General features: G+C 42.1%; 1 long non-coding RNA gene and 1 other non-coding gene across 3 annotated transcripts in view; one reads left to right on the forward strand and one right to left on the reverse strand.

Annotated features, from left to right (window-relative positions):
* Positions 1-1,706: 1,706 nt before the first annotated feature.
* The window catches only part of LOC126957941 (uncharacterized), a 48,399-nt gene continuing 27,775 nt past the window's right edge, over positions 1,707-22,330 (reverse strand). The window contains exons 5-7 of one of the 2 annotated variants that reach the window (XR_007727019.1): positions 13,146-13,239; positions 2,361-2,515; positions 1,707-1,824 (exon numbers count right to left, since the gene is read on the reverse strand). This is a non-coding gene — a long non-coding RNA (uncharacterized LOC126957941). The remainder of the gene's footprint in view (positions 1,825-2,360; positions 2,516-13,145; positions 13,240-22,330) is intronic. The other variant, XR_007727020.1, reaches the window with a different exon arrangement.
* On the forward strand, positions 2,353-2,518 carry LOC126960280 (U1 spliceosomal RNA). Its single transcript, XR_007727846.1, has one exon. It is a non-coding gene; the product is annotated as a U1 spliceosomal RNA (small nuclear RNA).

The raw sequence follows: 22,330 nt of genomic DNA on the forward strand, positions 1-22,330 counted from the left end.
TAACAAAACAGACACTAGTCACCTCATTCAGCACCCAACATTGATCTGGCAAGGACCAAACTTTCTCATGTTGGTTCCTATAGTCTTTCATCCACTCCAAGTGGAGAGGGACGTCCTCCAACCGGTAATTAAATGGGTGGTCTCTGGGCAAGATGAAGAGTGAACAGTCACCCCACGTCAGGCCTGTTGAGCTTTCTTCAGGGCTCACCAGATGTAACCTGACTTATGGAAAGTTCTCCAAGTTAGGCCTGCTGGACTTCCATCAGCAATTCCCTCAGAGATCCCCTCAACATATACAAACACACACACAACAAAGACAAGACAGAAGGCCTTTGAGACACAGATTCCAGACCCAGTCACAAACCAAGAGTATTCCTCCAAACAAGTCCCCTATTCTCCATCCAATTGGACACCCCACCAGTAGACATCTCGTGATGGGGCTAAAGACAGACACCCTATGATGGGGCTACAGACAGACACCCTGCAAGGCAACCAAGAGATAGCAGCACCTCCAGAGAGGTTGACAAATAGGAGAAGGAAGGGGCTGTTGGCAGCACCTAGAATATTCACCAAATCAGATAGCCCATAATGGGGCTACAGCTACAGACACTCCGTGACAGGGCTACAGACAGACACCCAGTGATAGGGCTACAGGCCCAGACACCCAGTGGTGGAGCTGGAGACAGACACCCCACCATGGGAGTCAGGAGTGCTGATTGGTTGGGTCGGAGGTGAAATCATAAGGGGTCAAAGCTGTCTTCTTGGGCTGAGTCAGTTCCTGGGGAGGGGCCCCAAAATCAGATGAGCCAGTTTATCCAGCTGGGTGGTGCCAGCTGATCCATCAAGTGCGGGGCCTGCAAAATATCTAAACCACTAACATTTCATTTTACAATAGTGATGTTATCCCCAGGAGCAATTTGGGGAGGGTCAGAATCCTATAGTCTCCAGCTGCATGACTCCTAAACCATAATTTCTACTCTTGTGGCTAATTCATTAGTCCTACAAAGGCAGTCTAGTCCCCAGGCAGGAAGGAGGTTTGTTTTGGAGAAGGACTGCTATCTTTGTTTTAAACTATAAATTAAAAACTAAGATCCCCCCGAAGTTAGTTCAGACCATGCCCAGGAATGAACAAGGACAGCTTGGAGGTTAGAAGCAAGATTTTAGGTTAGATCTCTCAGTGTCTCAGTTATGATTTTTCAATGGTGATTTCACAGACACACTGCTAATCCTCTTACCTAATCCAGTAGACTTTGCCCCAGCCCTTGAAGTTGTCTCCGCCTGACCTGCCCAACAGATAGGGCACAGCCTGTACTTTCACCAATAATCACCCCTTCCCCAAATGCACTGGAATCCCACTGATGACAAGGCCTCATTTCTTCACCAGGATGTGGTAAAGTGTTCTATACAGCATAGAAGCCCCCCAAAAATTTGATGATGAAGACAGATCAAGTTCTGGAGCTCCAATAATGACAAAAAGGGAAGTGTGTGTGTGTGTGTGTGTGTGTGTGTGTATGCGCGCGCGCGCGCGCGATGGAGATGGAGGGTGGGGGAGCATTACAAGATGTACAAGGCAGTGGAATGGATTTTTGCAGGGATTACTTATAGAATCAGTCAGGTCCTTTGCTTTTAGATACTTCCCATAGCTCTTAGCTGTGCATGACTGGTTCCTCCAGGAGCTTCTGCACTTAGCAGCTAAGAAGGTCTTGCTTGGAGAGATGAGGTACTTGCCTTCACTTACCCACTGAATTTAAAATCCAGTTTAACCCTCTTTGCTTTGTGGGGTTTCCTCACTGTCTTCTAAGCATGTCCTTCCAACGGGTGAAGCTGAAGGAGAAGACCCCAGGAATAGCTTAAGAGCTGAGGGCCACTTTAAGTAGATACTTCTCAGACTTTAAATTATGAAAACAAAACAGAATCAAAGCAAAAGCCACTGGAATAATGACATAATGGCCACACTGGAGTTGTATTTGTCTTCTCCTGAGCAGTAACACTTTAAAGTTGTCTTGAAGGTTGTTGCCTGGTAGCAGAGATTTGGAGGAGGGGAAGGCAAATTTAGAAATATATTCTATGACTAGGGCTGTTTATAGAGAAGGTAAAAGGATGAATTGATAAGGATTCTGTTTTTTCAGAGCAGAAGAATTTATAAGGAGTCTTAAGAAACTGACATTTTAAAAACAAAAAAATCAAGTTGTAAAATGCTGCCTTTGCCTTTGCCTTTGCTGGTGGCCTGCTTGGCACAGCGTCTCTGGGCCTCTGCTTAACTTTCCCAGACAGCACAGCACTTTGAAACACTCTCAACACTGAATACAACTAACAAGTTGTTGATAAATCTCTATGTAAAAACCTATTTGGATTCTTACCTGGCAGGGGAGATGCCATGATCAGGAATGCGGTTTTCCCAGGGCGAGGCTCATCTGTTGTACTCCATAGGTGCGCTTACCCCTGTGATTTCCCCAAATGCGGGAAACTCGACTGCATAATTTGTGATAGTGAGGAAGTGCATTCCTGCTTTCTCCTGGGGAAAAAAAAGAAAAAGAAAAAAACTTATTTGGAGTTTAAAATATAATTAATTAAAAATTAATCCTGTGGAGTCATATATCTAGGGGAGACTTTAACGTATCACAGATACTGGGTCTGGATAACCTACAATAGCCCAGTGTCTGTGATGGGTTAGTCTCCCCTTATCACAGATACTGGGTTATTGCAGGTCTGGATTACATAGTGTATTAACAAGAAAAATCAGTATGCCATACGTCCTTGGTGTTCCAAAGGTCAGAACAGTTATAAAATCCTGACTATGGCTTTCTCCATTGCTTCATCAGCTGTTCAGTTACTCACACCTAGCTATTCACAACAAACGAAAGAAGCAACGAAAAACCAAAAACCGTAAAATTTCTTGAAGAACTTGGAAATAAGGTTGACAATGAAAGTTAAACTAGTAAAATCCATATTCAATAAAAGAGATTAATAGACGCCACCCTAAGGAAACATTAACATACTTTCCATTAACAAACCTGAAGAAAGCACTAAGAAGAGTTAGGAAAAGACAGTCAGAGAGCAGGAATTTTAGTCTAGAACTATCCAAGGAGAGAGGCTCTTTGGTAGTGGTGGCAGTGCTGGTGGCACAGGAAGAATGGAAGCAAGGAGACCGGTTGAAGTTTCTGCTATATGCCAGCTGAGAATAGTGATTTGGACTTGGATAAATGGTGGAAGTGAAGGTAGAGTGAAGTAGACAGATCCAAGATTTATTTTGGAGGTAGGATCCATGGAACTTGGTAAAGGGTTAGCTTATGGGAGTTGAGGAGAAGATAGCAGAAAGGCTGACTCCCAGATTTTTGGCATGACTAACTGGATGGATGAAGATACTCTCAGCTGAGATTTGTTGAGGAGCACATTTGGGGAAAATATCAAACGTGTAATTTTGGGTAGGCCAAGTTTGAGATGGTGTCTTTGTCTATTTTATGTTGCTGTAAAGGAATATCTGAGGCTGGGTAATTTATAAAGGGAAGAGGTTTATATGGCTCATGGTTCTGCAGGCTATACAATAAGCATGGTGCCAGCATCTGCTCAGCTTCTGCCGAGGGGCTGCAGGTTGCCTCCACTATCGGCAGAAGGGAAGGGGGAAGGAGAGTGAGCATGTGCTGAGATCACGTGGTGAGAGAGGAAGCAAGAGAGAGCAGGGAGGTGTTAGGCTCTTTTTACCAACCAGGTTTCCTGGAAAATAACAACCAGCATAATAGAGTGAGAACTCCGTCCCTTTACCTGCCCCACCAACCCACCCAGGAGGGCATTAATCCATTCATGAGAGGTCACCCTCCCTGACCCAAATATTTCCCATTAGGCCCCACTTCCAACATTGGGATCAAATTCCAACATGAGGCTTGGGGAGACAAACATCCAAACTATAACATTCTGCCCCTTTCCCCCCAAACTCATGTCCTTCTCACATGCAAAATGCATTCTACCCCAATAGTCCCAAAAGCCTTAACTTGTCCCAACATCAGCTTAAAAGTCTGAAGTCCAAAGTCTCATCTGAGACTCAGCGCAAATTCCTTCCAGCTATGAGCCTGTAAAATCAAAAACAAGTTATTTAATTCTCAGATGCAATGGTTGTACAGGCATTAGGTAAACATTTTCATTCCCCAAAGGAGAAATTGGCCAAAGAAAGGTCACAGGCCCATGCAAGTCTGAAACCCAGTAGGGCAGACAGGCAGACATTAAATCTTAAAGCTCCAAAATACACTTTGACTCCATGTCCCGCATTCTGGGCACACTGGTTTGAGGGATGGGCTCCCAGTGCCTCAGACAGCCCTACCCCTATGGCTTTGCTGAGCGCTGCTTACATGGCTGCTCTTATGGGTGGGTTGGAGTGGAGTGCCTGAGGCTTTCACAGACTGAGGTGCAGATGGGAGTGGGAGCCATATTGGGATGGAATCATTCATCCAGTTATTCAGCAACTATGTAATAAGTGTCTATGACATGCTGGTACAAGGTGCCGGGGATACAATGAATAAGACAGACACAATCTCCCCCTTAGGGGAGGAGAAGCCATTAAGCAGATAATCGTAGAAGTAATGACTGAAACACAATTATGGTAAGGGCTATGAAGGAAAAGAAAAGAAAACCATGAAAGTGTGTAGCAGAGGAATCTAGTCTAGCTCGAAAGCAAGGGAAGTTTGCCCTGAGGGAGTGATAGCTAAAGCTGTACTTGAGAGTTTTGAGTTTTGACAGCCGTAAGTCTAGGGAGGGAGACAGTATGTTCCAGGCGGAAGGAACCACAAACGTGGAGTCCAAGAGGGAGAGACCATCATGAAAAGTCAGCAGTGTGGCAGAATCCCAGTGAACAAGGGGAGAGTGGCACAAAACAACAAAAACAACAACGGCAACTAGAGCCTGGCAGTGACCCAACCCAGGGGTTCACATAGATCCTCCAGTGTTTTACATTGTAGGAAATGCCAGGGTGCAAGAAGAAAGGTAGTGAGGAGGCCTATGGCTGAAGACCTTAAGGCAAAAGCTGGAAAAGTATACTTCTGTAAGGTGAGGAGTTCACTCTGAGGTACAAAGTCTATTTTTTTTTTCAAGCAAAAAATAATCGAATAGCACTGACTTTTATTCATTCATGTTAAGTCACCTGAAATGATACCTGTTGCATTTAAATGCTCATTAATAATGTAAAAGACTTAACAAATCCATTTCAATGGATATTCAATATTCCACTTAGATAAGTCACACAGCCTCAAGACAACTCATATAACGTATATAAACAGAGATAAATACCCCCTCCCCGTCAGATAATTTATTCAGCATGTTAGAGCAGTGAAGAATGGTTTTAGTCTTATAACCAAGTTAGAGTGAAGACACTGGCCACATAATACACATGCTCCATTTTTAAAACAATTCTGAGTCTTGGGCAACTGTTCTCTTGAAACCTTACAGTTTCTAAAAGCAGTTATTGTCCAAAGCTGGGAGAACTTAAGTCTTCTCAAATGAGCATGTGAATGAATGGAGGGAGGTAAACAAAAAATAAAATTTTAAAAGATGAGGTCTGATATGGGAGCAGCTGGATAAGAAACTAAAAAAGGGGCATGGTGGCTCATGCCTATAATCCCAGCACTTTGAGAGGCCAAAGCAGGCAGATCGCTTGAGCTCAGGAGTTCAAGACCAGCCTGGGCAGCATAGTGAAACCCTGTCTCTACAAAAAAATAAATAAATGAATACAGAAATACAAAAATTAGTCAGGTGTGGTAGCACATGCCTGTAATCCCAGCTACTTGGATGGCTGAGGCAGGAGAATCGCTTGAACCTGGGAGGCAGAGGCTGCAATCAGTGGATAGAGAGAGAGAGAGAGAGAGAGAGAGAGAGAGAGAGAAAAGGGCGGAAGGTAAAAAGGAATATCAATTTAAAGTTTATTTCAGCTATAATGCAGGTTATTCTGACATTCCTCACATGGCATACTTCTAAGTCAATTCTTGAGATATTCTGTTGTGTTTATCTCTGTCTGTTTATATAAAAAGGCACAGTGAGACATTTCTAAGCATGGCAAGATCTCAAGAAATATTGTTTCCATGAGCCTTCCTTGAGGAAACTGCTAGAAGATGAACTTACACCAACCAAGAAATAAATGGGGAAACTATGGCAAAAAGAGAGGTCATCAAGAGCAAGATAGGGAGAAGATGAGAAAATACTCTAATTTCATTATTTAGTTATATTAGGGGATTGATAGATAATGCCTAAAAGAGGAAGATTAAGTGTATAAATTACAAAGACAATCACTAAAACAAAAATATAACCTTTCCAGATTTTCAGAAAAAATAAAATCAAATACCACAGCATCAGAATTTTTAGGAATCTATGAAATAATAGAAGGCATCATATAAAATTATATATATTATATTAATAATTAAGACCAAGAATGTCAATTTGATAAATATAAATGTGCTAAGCTAATGTATTAAAATAAAAGAAATTTCAGCCAGGCGTGGTGACTCACACCTGTAATCCTAGCACTTTGAGAGGCTTAGGCAGGAGGATCATTTGAGCCCAGGAGTTCATGACCACCCTGGGCAACATAGTGAGACCCCATCACTATTTTTTATTTTAAAAATAGGCCGGGCGCGGTGGCTCAAGCCTGTAATCCCAGCACTTTGGGAGGCCGAGACGGGCGGATCACGAGGTCGGGAGATCGAGACCATCCTGGCTAACATGGTGAAACCCCGTCTCTACTGAAAAATACAAAAAACTAGCCGGGCGAGGTGGCAGGCGCCTGTAGTCCTAGCTACTGGGGAGGCTGAGGCAGGAGAATGGCGTAATCCCGGGAGGCGGAGCTTGCAGTGAGCTGAGATCCAGCCACTGCACTCCAGCCTGGGCAGCAGAGCGAGACTCCGTCTCAAAAAAAAAAAAAAAAAAAAAAAAAAAAAACTGAAAGTCAAATAAAATAAAATAAATTTGGATTAAATCATAAAGCAAAATCCAACTGTATGCTGTATACAAGGGATCCAAAACAACATCAAACAGAAATCTTTACAAATGTAAATTAGAAGAAAGCAATGGTTATAATTTTTTTTGTTTTTGTTTTTTTCTCTTTCTTCCTTTTTATTTTCTATTACACTTTAAATTCTAGGGTACATGTGCACAACGTGCAGGTTTGTTACATAGGTATACATGTGCCATGTTGGTTTGTTGCACTCATCAACTCGCCATTTACATTAGGTGTTTTTCCTAAGGCTATCCCTCCCCCAGACCCCCACTCCCCGACAGGCCCCAGTGTGTGATGTTCCCTGCCCTGTGTCCATGAATTCTCATTGTTCAACTCCCACCTATGAGTGAGAATATGAGGTGTTTGGTTTTCTGTCCTTGTGATAGTTTGCTGGGAATGATGGTTTCCAGCTTCATCCACGTCCCTGCAAAGGACATGAACTCATCCTTTTTTATGGCTGCATAATATTCCACGGTGTATATGTGCCACATTTTCTTAATCCAGTCTATCATTGATGGACATTTGGGTTGCTTCCAAGTCTTTCCTATTGTGAATAGTGCCACAATAAATATACATGAGCATATGTCTTTATAGTAGCATGATTTATAATCCTTTGGGTACATACCCAGTAAGCAGATCACTGGGTCAAATGGTATTTCTAGTTCTAGATCCTTGAGGAATCGCCACGCTGTCTTCCACAAAGGTTGAACTAATTTACACTCCCTCCACAAAGGTTGAACTAATTTACACTCCCACCAACATTGTAAAAGCATTCCTATTTCTCCATATCCTCTCCAGTATCTGTTGTTTCCTGACTTGTTAATGATCGCCATTCTAACTGGTGAGAGATGGTATCTCATTGTGGTTTTGATTTGCATTTCTCTGATGACCAGTGACAATGAGTATTTTTTTCATGTGTCTGTTGGCTGCATAAATGTCTTCTTTTGAGAAGTATCTGTTCATATCCTTTGCCCACTTTTTAATGGGGTTGTTTTTTTTCTTGTAAATTTGTTTAAGTTCTTTGTAGATTCTGGATATTAGCCCTTTGTCAGATGGGTAGATTGCAAAAATTTTCTCCCATCCTGTAGGTTGCCTTTTCACTCTGATGGTAGTTTCTTTTGCCATGCAGAAGTTCTTTAGTTTAATTAGATCCCATTTGTCTATTTTGGCTTTTGCTGCCATTGCTTTTGGTGTTTTAGTCATGAAGTCCTTGCCCATGTCTATGTCCTGAATGGTACTGCCTAGGTTTTCTTCTAGAGTTTTTATGGTTTTAGGTCTTATATTTAAGTATTTAATCCATTTTGAGTTAATTTTTGTATATGGTGTAAGGAAGGAATCCAGTTTCAGCTTTCTACATATGGCTAGCTAGTTTTCCCAGCACCATTTATTAAATAGGGAATCCTTTCCCCATTGCTTGTTTTTGTCAGGTTTGTCAAAGATCAGATGGTTGTAGATGTGTAGTATTACTTCAGAGGCCACTGTTCTGTTCCATTGGTCTTTATATCTGTTTTAGTACCAGTACCATGCTGTTTTGGTTACTGTAGCCTTGTAGTATAGTTTGAAGTCAGGTGGTGTGATGCCTTGTGCTTTGTTCTTTTTGCTTAGGATTATCGTGGCTATGTGGGCTCTTTTTTAGTTCCATATGAATTTTAAAGTAGTTTTTTCCAATTCTGTGAAGAAAGTCATTGGTAGCTTGATGGGGATGGCATTGAATCTATAAATTACTTTGGGCAGCATGGCCATTTTCATGATATTGATTCTTCCTATCTATGAGCATGGAATATTCTTCCATTTGTTTGTGTCCTCTTTTATTTCATTGAGCAGTAGTTTGTAGTTCTCCTTGAAAAGGTCCTTCACATCCCTTGTGAACCTGGATTCCTAGGTATTTTATTCTCTTTGTAGCAATTGTGAATGGGAGTTCACTCATGATTTGGCTCTCTGTTTTTCTGTTATTGGCGTATAGGAATGCTTGTGATTTTTGCACATTGATTTTGTATCCTGAGACTTTGCTGAAGTTGCTTATCAGCTTAAGGAGATTTTGGGCTGAGATTATGGAGTTTTCTAAATATACATTCATGTCATCTACAAACAGGGACAATTTGACTTCCTCTTTTCCTAATTGAATACCTTTATTTCCTTCTCTTGCCCGATTGCCCTGGCCCGTCTTCCAACACTATGTTGAGTAGGAGTGGTGAGAGAGGGCATTCTTGTCTTGTGCTGGTTTTCAAAGGGAATGCTTCCAGTTTTTGGCCATTCAGTATGATATTGGCTGTGGGCTGTCATAACTAGCTCTTAATATTTTGAGATACATTCCATCAATACCTAGTTTATTGAGAGTTTTTAGCATGAAGGGCTGTTGAATTTTGTCGAAGGACTTTTCTGCATCTATTGAGATAATCATGTGGTTTTTGTCGTTGGTTCTGTTTATGTGATGGATTATGTTTATTAATTTGCTTATGTCGAATCAGCCTTGCATCCCAGGGATGAAGCTGAGTTGATAGTGGTGGATAAGCTTTTTGATGTGCTTCTGGATTCTGTTTGCCAGTATTTTACTGAGGATTTTTGCATCAATGTTCATCAGGGATATTGGTCTAAATTTCTCTTTTTTTGTTGTCTCTGCCAGGCTTTGGTATCGGGATGATGGTGGCCTCAAAAAATGAGTTAGGGAGGATTCCCTCTTTTTCTATTATTGGGAATAGTTTCAGAAGGAATGGTACCAGCTCCTCTTTGTACCTCTGGTAGAATTCAGCTGTGAATCCGTCTGGTCCTGGACTTTTTTTTTTTGGTTGATAGGCTATGAATTATTGCCTCAATTTCAGAACCTGTTATTGGTCTATTAAGAGATTCAACTTCTTCCTGGTTTAGTCTTGGGAGGGTGAGTGTGAACAAGAACTTATCCATTTCTTCTAGATTTTCTAGTTTATTTGCGTAGAGGTGCTATAGTATTCTCCGATGGTAGTTTGTATTTCTGTGGGATCGGTGGTGATATCCCCTTTATCATTTTTTATTGCGTCTATTGATTATTCTCTCTTTTCTTTATTAGTCTTGCTAGCGGTCTATCTATTTTGTTGATCTTTTCAAAAAACCAGCTCCTGGATTCATTGATTTTTTTGAAGGGTTTTGTGTCTCTATCTCCTTCAGTTCTGCTCTGATCTTAGTTATTTCTTGCCTTCTGCTAGCTTTTGAATTTGTTTGCTCTTGCTTCTCTAGTTCTTTCAGTTGTGGTGATAGGGTGCTGATTTTAGATCTTTCCTGCTTTCTCTTGTGGGCATTTAGTGCTATAAATTTCCCTCTACACACTGCTTTAAACGTGTCCCAGAGATTCTGGTACATTGTGTCTTTGTTCTCACTGGTTTCAAAGAACATCTTTATTTCTGCCTTCATTTTGTTATTTACCCAGTAGTCATTCAGGAGCAGGTTGTTCAGTTTCCATGTAGTTTTGCAGTTTTGAGTGAGTTTCTTAATCCTGAGTTCTAGTTTGTTTGCACTGTGGTCTGAGAGACAGTTTGTTGTGATTTCTGTTCTTTTACATTTGCTGAGGAGTGTTTTACTTCCAACTATATGGTCAATTTTGGAATAAGTGTGATGTGGTGCTGAGAAGAATGTATACTCTGTTGATTTGGGGTGGAGAGTTCTGTAGATGTCTATTAGGTCTGCTTGGTGCAGAGCTGAGTTCAAGTCCTGGATATCCTTGTTGGCCTTCTGTCTCGTTGATCTGTCTAATGTTGACAGTGGGGTGTTAAAGTCTCCCATTATTATTGTATGGGAGTCTAAGTCTCTTTGTAAGTCTCTAAGGACTTGCTTTATGAAACTGGGTGCTCCTGTATTGGGTGCATATATATTTAGGATAGTTAGCTCCTCTTGTTGAATTTATTCCTTTACCATTATGTAATGGCCTTTTTTGTCTCTTTTGATCTTTGTTGGTTCAAAATCTGTTTTATCAGAGACTAGGATTGCAAGCCCTGCTTTTTTTTGCTTTCCCTTTGCTTGGTAGATCTTCCTCCATCCCTTTATTTTGAGCCTATGTGTCTCTCTGCATGTGAGATTGGTTTCCTGAATACAGTACACTGATGGGTCTTGAGTCTATCCAATTTGTCAGTCCGTGTCTTTTAATTGGGGCATTTATCCCTTTACATTTAAGGTTAATATTGTTATGTGTGAATTTGATCCTTTCATTATGATTTTAGCTGGTTATTTTTCCCATTAATCGATGCAGTTTCTTCCTAGCATCTTTAAAATTTGGCATGTTTTTGCAGTGGCTGGTACTGGTTGTTCTTTTCCATGGTTAGTGGTTCCTTCAGGAGCTCTTCTAAGGCAGGCCCTGTGGTGACAAAAGCATTTGCTTGTCTGTAAAGGATTTTATTTCTCTTTCACTTATGAAGCTTAGTTTAGTTGAATATGACATTCTGGGTTGAGAATTATTTTCTTTAAGAATGCTGAATATTGGACCCCACTCTCTTCTGGCTTGTAGAGTTTCTGCTGAGAGATCTGGTGTTAGTTTGATGGGCTTCCCTTTGTGAGTAACCCTACCTTTCTCTCTGGCTGCCCTTAATATTTTTTCCTTCATTTCAACCTTGGTGAATCTGACAATTGTGTGTTTTGGGGTTGCTCTTCTCGAGGAGTATCTTTGTTGTGTTCTCTATATTTCCTGGATTTGAATGTTGGCCTGTTGGGGAAGCTTGGGGAAGTTCTCCTGGATAATATCCTGAGGAGTGTTTTCTAACGTGGTTCCATTCTCCCCGTCACTTTCAGGTACTTTCAGGTCACAATCAAATGCAGATTTGATCTTTTCACATAGTCCCATATTTCTTGGAGGCTTCATTCATTTATTTTCACTCTTTTTTCTCTAATCATGTCTTCTCGTTTTGTTTCATTAATTTGATCTTCAATCACTAATATTCTTCCTTCCACTTGATCGAATCAGCTATTGAATCTTGTGCATGCATCATGAAGTTCTCGTGCTGTGGTTTTCAGCTCCATCAGGTCATTTCAGGTCTTCTCTACACTGTTTATTCTAGTTAGCCATTCATCTAACCTTTTTTCAAGGTTTTTAGCTTCCTTGCGATGGGTTAGAACATCCTCCTTTAGCTGGAGAAGTTTGCTTTTACCAACCTTCTGAAGCCTACTTATGTCAACTCATCAAACTTATTGTCCATCCAGTTTTGTTCCATTGCTGGCGAGGAGCTGCGATCCTTTGGAGGAGAAGAGGCGCTCTGGTTTTTGAAATTTTCTGCTTTTCTGGTTTCTCCCCATCTTTGTGGTTTTATCTACCTTTGGTCTTTGAAGTTGGTGACCTACAGATGGGGATTTGGTGTGCACGTCCTTTTTGTTGATGTTGATGTTATTCCTTTCTGTTTGTTAGTTTTCCTTCTAACAGGCCCCTCAGCTGCAGGTCTGTTGGAGTTTGCTGGAGGTCCACTGCAGACACTGTTTGCCTGGGTATCAACAGCGGAAGCCGCAGAACAGTGAATATTGCAGAACAGCTATTGATGCCTGATCCTTCCTCTGGAAGCTTTGTCCCAGAGGGGCACCCACCTGTATGAGGTTTCAGTCGGCCCCTACTGGAGGTGCCTCCCAGTCCGGCTACACAGGGGTCAGAGACCCACTTGAGGAGGCAGTCTGTCTGTTCTCAGAGCTCGAACACTGTGCTGGGAGGACCACTGCTCTCTTCAGAGCTGTCAGACACGGACATTTAAGTCTGCAGAAGTTGTCTGCTGCCTTTTGTACAGCTATGCCCTGCCCACAGAGGTAGAGTCTAGAGAGACAGTTGGCCTTGCTGAGCTGCGGTGGGCTCCACCCAGTCCCAGCTTCCTGGCCGCTTTGTTTACCTACTTAAGCCTCAGCAATGGCAGATGTCCCCCTCCCCACCAGGCTGCAGCCTCACAGGTCCATCTCAGACTGCTGCGCTAGCAGTGAGCAATGCTCTGTGGGCATGGGACCTGCAGAGCCAGGCACGGGAGGGAATTTCCTGGTCAGTTGGTTGCTAAGACTGTGGGGAAAACGCAGTATTTTGGTGGGAGTGTACTTGTTCCTCCAGGTACAGTCTGTCATGGCTTCCCTTGGCTAGGAAAGGGAAATCCCCCAACCCCTTGTGCTTACGGGGTAAGGCGATGCCCCACTCTGCTTCTGCTTGCCCTCTGTGGGCTGCACTCACTGTCCAACCAAGTACCTCAGTTGGAAATGCAGAAATCATCCATCTTCTGTGTCAGTCTCGCTGGGAGCTGCAGACTGGAGCTGTTCCTATTCAGCCATCTTGGAAACAACTGCAATGGTTATAATTTTAACATCAGGCAAGGCTAACATCGGGACAAACAAGTATTAAGGGGCACAAATAAATAATCTATAATGATAAAAAAATGCAGTTCACAAGTTACAATGTTATGAATACCTCAGCACCAAATAACTTAGCACCAATATGAATATTAATTAAAACATAAAATCACAGGATGTACAAGAAAAAATGGAAGCACTATAGTAGAAGCCAAAATGACAGAGAAGGGCTAAATAGCAAAATTAATATCAGATAAAACTTGCTACTCAAGAAAGAGAATACACTCTTTTTAAAATTATCTGTGGATAATTCACAAAAATTGACCATGTATTAGGCCAAAATGAAAATATTTGTGAGGTATAAACTATAGAAATAGTACAGATAACATTGTCTAAATACAAGAAAATAAAAAAGAAGAGAAGAGCCAGGTGCAGTAGCTCATTCCTATAATCCCAGCACTTTGGGAGGCCAAGGCTGGTGGATCCCTTGAACCCAGGAGTTCAAGACCAGCCTGGGCAACAAGGTGAAACCCTGTCACTACCAAAAATATACATATATATACACAAAAAAGAGAAGAGAACACTTTATAACTTGTTTTATGAGGCCAGCATAACCTTGATATCCAAAACAGACAAGGATATTACGAGAAAGGAAAATTACAGACTGATCTCTCTCATCAATATAGATGCAAACATTCTGAACAAAATATTAGCAAATCTAACTGTATTAATACATTCAAAGCATGTATAGGTTTTTTGTTTGTTTGTTTGTTTTTTGAGATGGAGTTTCACTCTTGTTACCCAGGCTGGAGTGCAATGGCACGATCTTGGTTCACCACAACCTCTGGCTCCCAGGTTCAAGTGATTCTCCTGCCTCAGCCTCCCAAGTAGCGGGGATTACAGGCATGTATCACCACGCCCAGCTAATTTTTTGTATTTTGTAGTAGAGACAGGGTTTCTCCATGTTGGTCAGGCTGGTCTTGAACTCCCGACCTCAGGTGATCTGCCCTGGACTCCCAAAGTGCTGGGATTACAGGTGTGAGCCACCATGCCCGGCCAAGCATGTATAGTTTTTAAAAGCTCAATAACATGATCTGATGTGCAGTCAGGTTTAAACCACTGTTGTATATGATACAAGATGTCATCATCACAGACCATAATTGTAAATTCCCAGTTGAATTATCAAGTTAGAAGCTTGACTTTTCCCAGTCACTTCAGCATTATGTAGGAAAAGACTGAACTTTAAAATCGGACTGATCAGGGATGGAATCATAATCCTTTTTTTTTTTTTTTTTTTTTTTTTTTTTTAGACGGAGTCTCCCTCTATTGCCCAGGCTGGAGTGCAGTGGAGCAATCTGGGCTCACTGCAAGCTCCATCTTCTGGGTTCACGCCATTCTCCTGCCTTAGCCTCCTGAGTAGCTGGGACTACAGGCGCTCGCCACCATGCCCGGCTAATTTTTTTTGTATTTTTAGTACAGACGGGGTTTCACTGTGTTAGCCAGGATGGTCTCCATCTCCTGACCTCACGATCTGCCTGCCTCGGCCTCCCAAAGTGCTGGGATTACAGGCGTGAGCCACTGTGCCTAGCCAGAATCACAGTTCTTAGAATTTACAGGCTATGTGATTTTGGACAAGTTACCAAACCTGTTAGTGTCAGTTTTTTTCAGAGGTAAAATAAGAATAACACTAACTCTCTGTAATGTTCATTTGTGGAATTAAAGACACAGTATTTATACAGGGAATATGTTGGGATGACACCCCAAAGTATCCCTAAAACTTAGAATAAAATCAATGGGACACAAATAAAAAGGATGAGGTTAGACACCGCAGACATGACACAGCCAAAGAGATTGTTGGATTATTTGTGGGTGTGTACTCGTCTCAGCAACACCCAGATCAAATTTAAATGGCCTGGGTATATTGTCTTCTTTGGAAAATAGGAACTGGACTGCACTGGATTAGATTAAGTCTAAACCAAATCAGTTGCATAATAACATAGGAAGAAAACAATGTGCCAATCCCCACAGTAGGGACACCCTAACAACAGACATGGAGGCATCAGGCCACTGAAACAGGGTGGCATCAGCCACATCAGCCATTAGAACCATGGAGCTTTCCCCCCACCCCACCCCTGAGGTTTCATGCTCACTGGGCCACCTTCTGGTGACATTTTTACAGATGTGCCTATGGAAAGGGGATGACATGATGAGCCAACAAGCGCATCCATCAAATCCCCTAGAGCGGTATCAGTGGAAATCTAAAAGCCCTAGGACTGGGACCTTGGCCACCTCACCGCCCTTAGTGCCTGGGTGATGCTGGAGAGGATATTTGTAAGCCTCCATCTTTTTCTCCCATCCCAGTCTAGTCAGTTTATATGGCAATGAGGTGAGGAAAGGAAGCTTTGGTGATTCAGGTTTCTGCGGTGGCCACTACATGATTCATCAACGACAAGACTGCGATGATGATTTCTCAGACTTAGCAAATGCTAGCACTTATCCCTCCTGAAGTAAAGCAGGTCCATTAGGAGATGGTTTTTAATATGGCCACTTCTGGTATCTTTCATTTTTCAGAGAAAATCTTATATAACTAAAACTCCTTCTCTTCTCCTTCCTTAGTGCTGCGCCCTTCTTTGCTTCTTTCACCTCCCAGAATGCAGTCTGAACTTCAATCACTTCCACTGCCTCCCTTTTCCTCCACACTACCCTTTTTCCCATGGTCATTCAGAATACTTGTCATTGATCCTGTGGAGATCTCTTTCTCCACAGTTCATTTCCCAGTTTCGCTTTCTCCTACTGAATGATGTCCATCTCCTACCCATTCCCAGGATATGCTGAGTTTAACCACAGTCCATCATGTCGGAAAGACTAGTACGTACCGCATGAACGAAACGCTGTTTATTTTTCATGGAATAAAATGTAATGTTTTCCTGAAGGGTTGTTGTAATCTCCATCTCTACCAGACCAACAGACAGGCTGACCTTTAGAAGGTAAAACTAAACTTCTTCCTTTTCAACTCACCCCTCTCACCATGTCAGTCTCTAGGGGTTGGCAAGTAAGGAGGTAGAGCTGGTTCTGTTTCATCAATATTCTTTGTTGTTCTGTTTGATCAGTATTCTTTGCACTTAATGATGCTTATGTGCTCCAGCTTTGGCAGTTAAATCAACACCATTAATTTTGTTTTCAGTATGTGCAGAGCACCAAACCACAAGAGAAAGTGCATGACAGACAGACTCCTTGTCCTGAAAGAGATGACACTCTATGGGGAAGGACCACCCCTACTCCAAGAATACATACAACAACTCAAATGATTCAAATGGAAAAGTAGGGTGAGAGTTAGCCTTACCACAAGTGCAGTCATAGGTGTGCTCCCCAAATCAGCCTGTATGGAGGCGAAGAGCATGGGCTCTGCCACTTGCCCTCTGATTTTAGGCAACTGCTTAAGCTCTCTAAGCCTCTTTCTTCTCTGTAAGATAGGATACCCACAGTCTCTGCTTCCTAGTGTTGTAGTGAGGATTAATTAGCACCTAAAAAGTACTTAGCACAGTGATAATAATAGCTAATTTCTTAAGCATTTACTTTATACCAGTGTGGCAGCTAAATAATGGCCCCCAAAGATATCTAGGTGCTAATCCCTAGAATCTGTGTTACCTTATATCGAAAAGGGGTCTTTGCAGATGTTATTAAGTATCTTGAGATGGGGAAATTATCTTGGATCACCTGGGTGGATCTAAATGTAATCACAAATGTCCTTATAAGAGGGAGATAGACGGAGTAATCTAGGAAGGGTTTTACTGAGGAGGGCAGCAATGTGATGATGGAAAGCAGATGCTATGCTGCTGGCCTTTGAGATGGAGGAAGGTGCCACCTTCATTCTAACCTAATATAAAAATCCAGATTTATAAAACAAGTCAGTGAAAAGATACTTATTTTTACCTTGTTGCAACTTCTTGCACTCTGGACCCTGGGTTACGGGGTCATGGGATTGGTTATGGGTTTGGGAGAAAGCTGAGGCTTGAGGCTCTTCGGGCCTCTCCCTGGCCTAGAATGAAGTGGGTCAGTAAGGTTCTGCACATGTGAGTACAGGGTGTGGTGTGTGGTGAAGCCTAGTGAGGATGGCAGATTAGTAAGTATGATCCCTGGATACACCTCCCCACCATCAATGAGGAGATGGGAAGAGGTGAGAGTTGGATGAACCAATACAAGGGAATTCTTTAGAATAGTGCCTGGCTGTACTCATTTCCTATGGCTGCTGTTATAAATTACCACAAACTTGGTGGCTAAAAACAATACACATTCATTCTCTCACAGTTCTGGATGTCAGAAGTCTGAAATCAGTGTCACTGAGCCAAAATCCAAGTGTCTGCAAAGCCAAGCTCCTTCCAGAGGCTCTAGAGGAGAATCTGTTTATTTCCCTTTTCCAGAATCTAGAGTTGCATTCTTGGGCGTAGCATCTTGTTTCAGTCGTCACCTTGCCACCTTTTTCTGTATATAATAAGTCACCTAGGCAAGCAGTATGCTAACTGATTAATGATCAAAAGCTTAGTTGCTATTATGGAAGACGCTACTAGACCGGCTCCTTATCATTGCCGTCCCGAAGCTATCTGTGTCTTCAAGGCAGCTGCTTGAAAGAAACACAAAAAACAAACCAACACCCTGTCACATTTGTCCTTGTGGCCTGAGTCACAGAGAAACACAGAATGGAGAGAACCAAGTTTCCTATCTGTGACCTGACTCTGCCATAGCCTAGACCCAAGTGATGCCTATAGCACTCCCAAAGTCCCTGGGAGTTTGGATCCAGGTCAGGACTGGTAAATACCAGTGGGACTGGGTCCCGGCTCAGTATCAAGATCTATCTGTTTCCCCCAAGGGTTTTCCAAATTTCCTAGAGTACCTGAGCCTGGGGAACAGACTTTAGAACAACACTGTCCAACAGAAGTACAGAGGTCTCTTGGGATATGCAGAGGATTGGTTTCAGGACACCTCCAAAACAGCTACCAAAATCCACGATGCTCAAGTCCCTTATATCAAATGGTGTAGTATGTGCTTATAACCTACACACATCCTACCGTATATTTTAAATCATCTCTAGATTACTTATAATACCTAAGACAATGTAATTGCTATGTAAATCCTTCTTATATTTTTAAAATTTATTTTTATTGTTGTATTATGATTTTTTTCCCAGATATATTTGATCCACAGTTGGTTGAATCCACAGATGCAGAACCCAGAGATATGAAGGGCCAACTGTATGTGGGCCATGTACAGTTTTATTTATTGATTTCTTTTTTTTAGTATCAGAGTCTCGCTCTGTCACCCAAGCTGGAATGCAGTGGTACAATCATAGCTCATTGCAACTTTGAACCCATGGGCTCAAGTGATCCTCTTCCCTCAGCCTCCCGTGCAGCTGGGACTACAAGGATGCATCACCACACTCAACTAATTATTTATTTTTTTTGTAGAGATGAGGGTCTACACCTTACATTGTCCAGGGTGTACGTAACTTTTTAAATGGTCTAGTAGCCACATTAAAAAAGTAAAAAAAAAAAAAAAAAAAAAAAAAGAGGTGAAATTAATTTCAACAATATATTTTATTTAAAACAATATATCCTAAATATTATTTTAACATGTAATCAACATGAAAATTATTCTGTTTTTGGCTGGGCACGGTGGCTCACGCCTGCAATCCCAGCACTTTGGGAGGCCGAGGCGGGCAGATCACTTGAAGTCAGGAGTTTGAGACCAGCCTGACCAACATGGCAAAACACCACCTCTACTAAAAATACAAAATTAAAACAAAAAATAAAAATAAATTAAATAAATACAAATACAATACAAAAATTAGTTGGGCATGGTGGCAGATGCCTGTAATTCCAGCTGCTCGGGAGGCTAAGGCACGAGAATCACTTGAACCTGAGAGGCATGAGGTTGCAGTGAGCAGAGATGATGCCACTGTACTCCAGCCTGGGTGACGGAGTAAGACTCTGTCTCATAAAATAAAAATAAAAATGATTCTGTTTTTGTGCCACGTCTTCACAGTCCAGGGTGTATTTCACACTTAATACATCTCAGTTCACACTGGCCACATTTCAAGTGCCCGCTAGCTGCATTTTGCGATATTAGACAGCACAAGTCTACAGCAACTTGACTTGCCTGCTCCTACCCACTCTACCTCGCACTCTCATCAAATGCAGAGACGGTGCCAGGGATTTGATGAGAGGTGGGCCAGAAAAGCTCAGGGGGATATATTTTTTTTTTAATAAGTCAATAAAATATGTTGCCCAGGCTGGCCTCAAGCAATCCTCCTGCCTGGGCCACCCAAAGTGCTGGGAACCTGTAAAGGTGTGAGCCACCATGCCCGGCTACTTTTTTTTTTTTTTTTAACAAATCATTGTTGCATATATTTATGGGGTACAATGTGATGTTTTAATATATGTATCCAATGTGGCATGATGAAATCAAGCTGATTAACATATCCATCACTTCACTTACCTATTATTTTTATAGTGAGACATTTGAAATTTACTCTTAGCTATTTTGAAATATATATTACCATTGACTATAGTCACCCTCACGTGCAATGGATCTCAAACCCCGTTCCTCCTGTCTATCTGAAATTTTGTACCCTTTAATCAACAATTCCCCATTCTCTCCCTCCCCATCTTCCCCTAAGCCTCTGTTAACCATTGTTCTACTTTCTACTTCCATGAGTTCAACTTTATTAGATTCCACATATAAGTGAGAGCATGTGGTATTTATGTTTCTGTGCCTGGCTTATTTGACTTAGCATAAAGACCTCCAGATTCATCTATGTTGTTGCTGGAAACGACAGGATGTCCCCCTTTCGGGGACCTTGTTATTGTCATCATGGTGATGCTATGAGTCCACCAGAACAAAACATGGTTCTTCTGAACCATCCTGATTTTTTCCAATGTCCCTCTTTTCTGCTCTGCAGAAACCAAGGACTAGCACTCTCAGAGAATTTGACCTGTATGTTATTCTAGCACTGACTTCACTTTGCCTTACAGTCAGTTGTTTATATTTCCAAGTCTCCAACCAGATTATAAATGCCTTAATGGAAGGGTCCCACTCCCTGTTATCTCACTTTACAGGAAAAGAAAAAAAAAGCTGTGAGTTTAGCACTCAGTCATCAACAAATGTCTGTTGAATGAATGCATAAATGAATGAATGAGACAACCCTAACGGGGTTGATGAATGTGTGTTATGGAAGCCTTGGTTTTATCTGGCACCTCCAGGTCCGTACAACCTGCTTCCTAACAAGCAGTGAAACCCATCAGGACACTGGTGGGTCCCAGTCTGAAACTGAAGGAAATACTTTCCTTTATCTTCTGGATTCTTACACGTATGAATTCAATTCATCAAATAGTTCCTGAGTAACTCCCATATTCCAGGCATTGTGCTGGTGCTGTGGGAGCTGCAAAGATTAGTAAGAAATAATCCTTGCCTTCAAGTACCCAACAATGTAGTAAGGGCCTTTGGCAGGTATACACAAATAATTTTAATTTGAGGTTGAGTAACCTAAGTGCTCTACGTGGAATAGAGTCCTGTGGGGAGAGGGGGCAAGAAGAGGGGGTTGCCAAAGAAGTTTCATTCAGAGATATCCTTTGAGATGATGTCCGAAAGAAGGACAGGATTTGAACAGGTGGGAATGGAGAGAGGGAAAGAAACAGGTTTTTAAAATCTGACAAAAGGGGTGGGTGTGGTGGCTTGTGCCTGTAATCCCAGCACTTTGGGAGGCCGAGATGGGCAGATCATGAGGTCAAGCGACCGAGACCATCCTGGCCAACATGGTGAAACCCCATCTCTACTAAAAATATAAAAATTATCCAGGCATGGTGGTGCGCACCTGCAGTCCCAGCTACTCAGGAGGCAGAGGCAGGAGAATCGCTTGAACCCCAGGAGGCGGAGGTTGCAGTGAGCCAAGATCGTGCCACTGCACTCCAGCCTGGCGACAGAGCAAGACTCGTCTCAAAAAAAAAAAAAAGTCTGACAAATGAGGAAGAAACACAATACAGAGTAGGTATGGTGAGGAGCCTAACTAGGACAAGGAAATGAACCCAGTTTTAAAGATAAGAGCAACGTGAAATACATCACAACACCGTGACAAGGAAATAAACCTCACAAGGAAACAAACCTCATTAAGTGGGTGAGGGCCCCACAGTTGGCAGGCACCCTCATTTAAGTCAGCAACACCATGAAGAAAAGCTCTTGAGATTGGGAATTCCAGGAAGAGATGAGATCTGTGTCACACCTTCATCTGTGTCACACCTTCATCTGTGTCACACCCTCATGGTTGCAGAGGCAAGGAATGGAGGAATGAAGGGCTCTCTGATCAAGAAAGAGGGAATCTCCTAAAGATTGTGACACAACCAGATTGAGCAAAGCCCCCAAGTGACAGAGAAAGGATGAGAAGAGATCAGATACGCTGGAAATAACTTTATGTAACACAGAAGACAAGGGGAATATTCTGGCTAGTGAGTACTACATGCTCTGGAGATCAGGGGAACCATACAAACAGGAAATCTAATAGCAGGCTGGGAAATCACCCCAGTGGGGGAGATGCAAGAAGAATGGAGACAGTGATAGTGAGAACTGGAATGTAAATTCTAAGTGACAGCCTTTTCCAAGCCACTAAGGTCAGGATCCAAGGCCTGGAGTAGGGTGGTTCTGTACATATCTCAGAAATTGCACCCACAACAGCAGGAAAAAATTCCAAGACTGATATTGAGGCAGGTGTGCAAAACAAAAGCAGAGACAATCTGATTTAAGGAAAAGATTGATTTACTTTCAATTTTATTTTTAAATTTCAGATCCACCTAATGCCCTGAGCAGTTTTACTTCAGAACAAAGAGCAGGCCCCTTTACCTTTCAGAGCATGCACATGAGACAGCCTGAAGGACACACACATTCTGCACTCAGTGATACACCATAGCTGTAAAGGAAACTAAAAAAGGCAAGCATGCATTGATCATGTGGCAAACGCTAGGCCCTGTGCAATGCACTTTTACAGGCATTTTCTCATTTAATCCTCCAATATTACTATGGCATTATGTTACTATCTTC

The sequence above is a fragment of the Macaca thibetana genome, chromosome 7, assembly GCF_024542745.1.
Source record: "Macaca thibetana thibetana isolate TM-01 chromosome 7, ASM2454274v1, whole genome shotgun sequence".
Lineage (NCBI taxonomy): Eukaryota > Metazoa > Chordata > Mammalia > Primates > Cercopithecidae > Macaca > Macaca thibetana.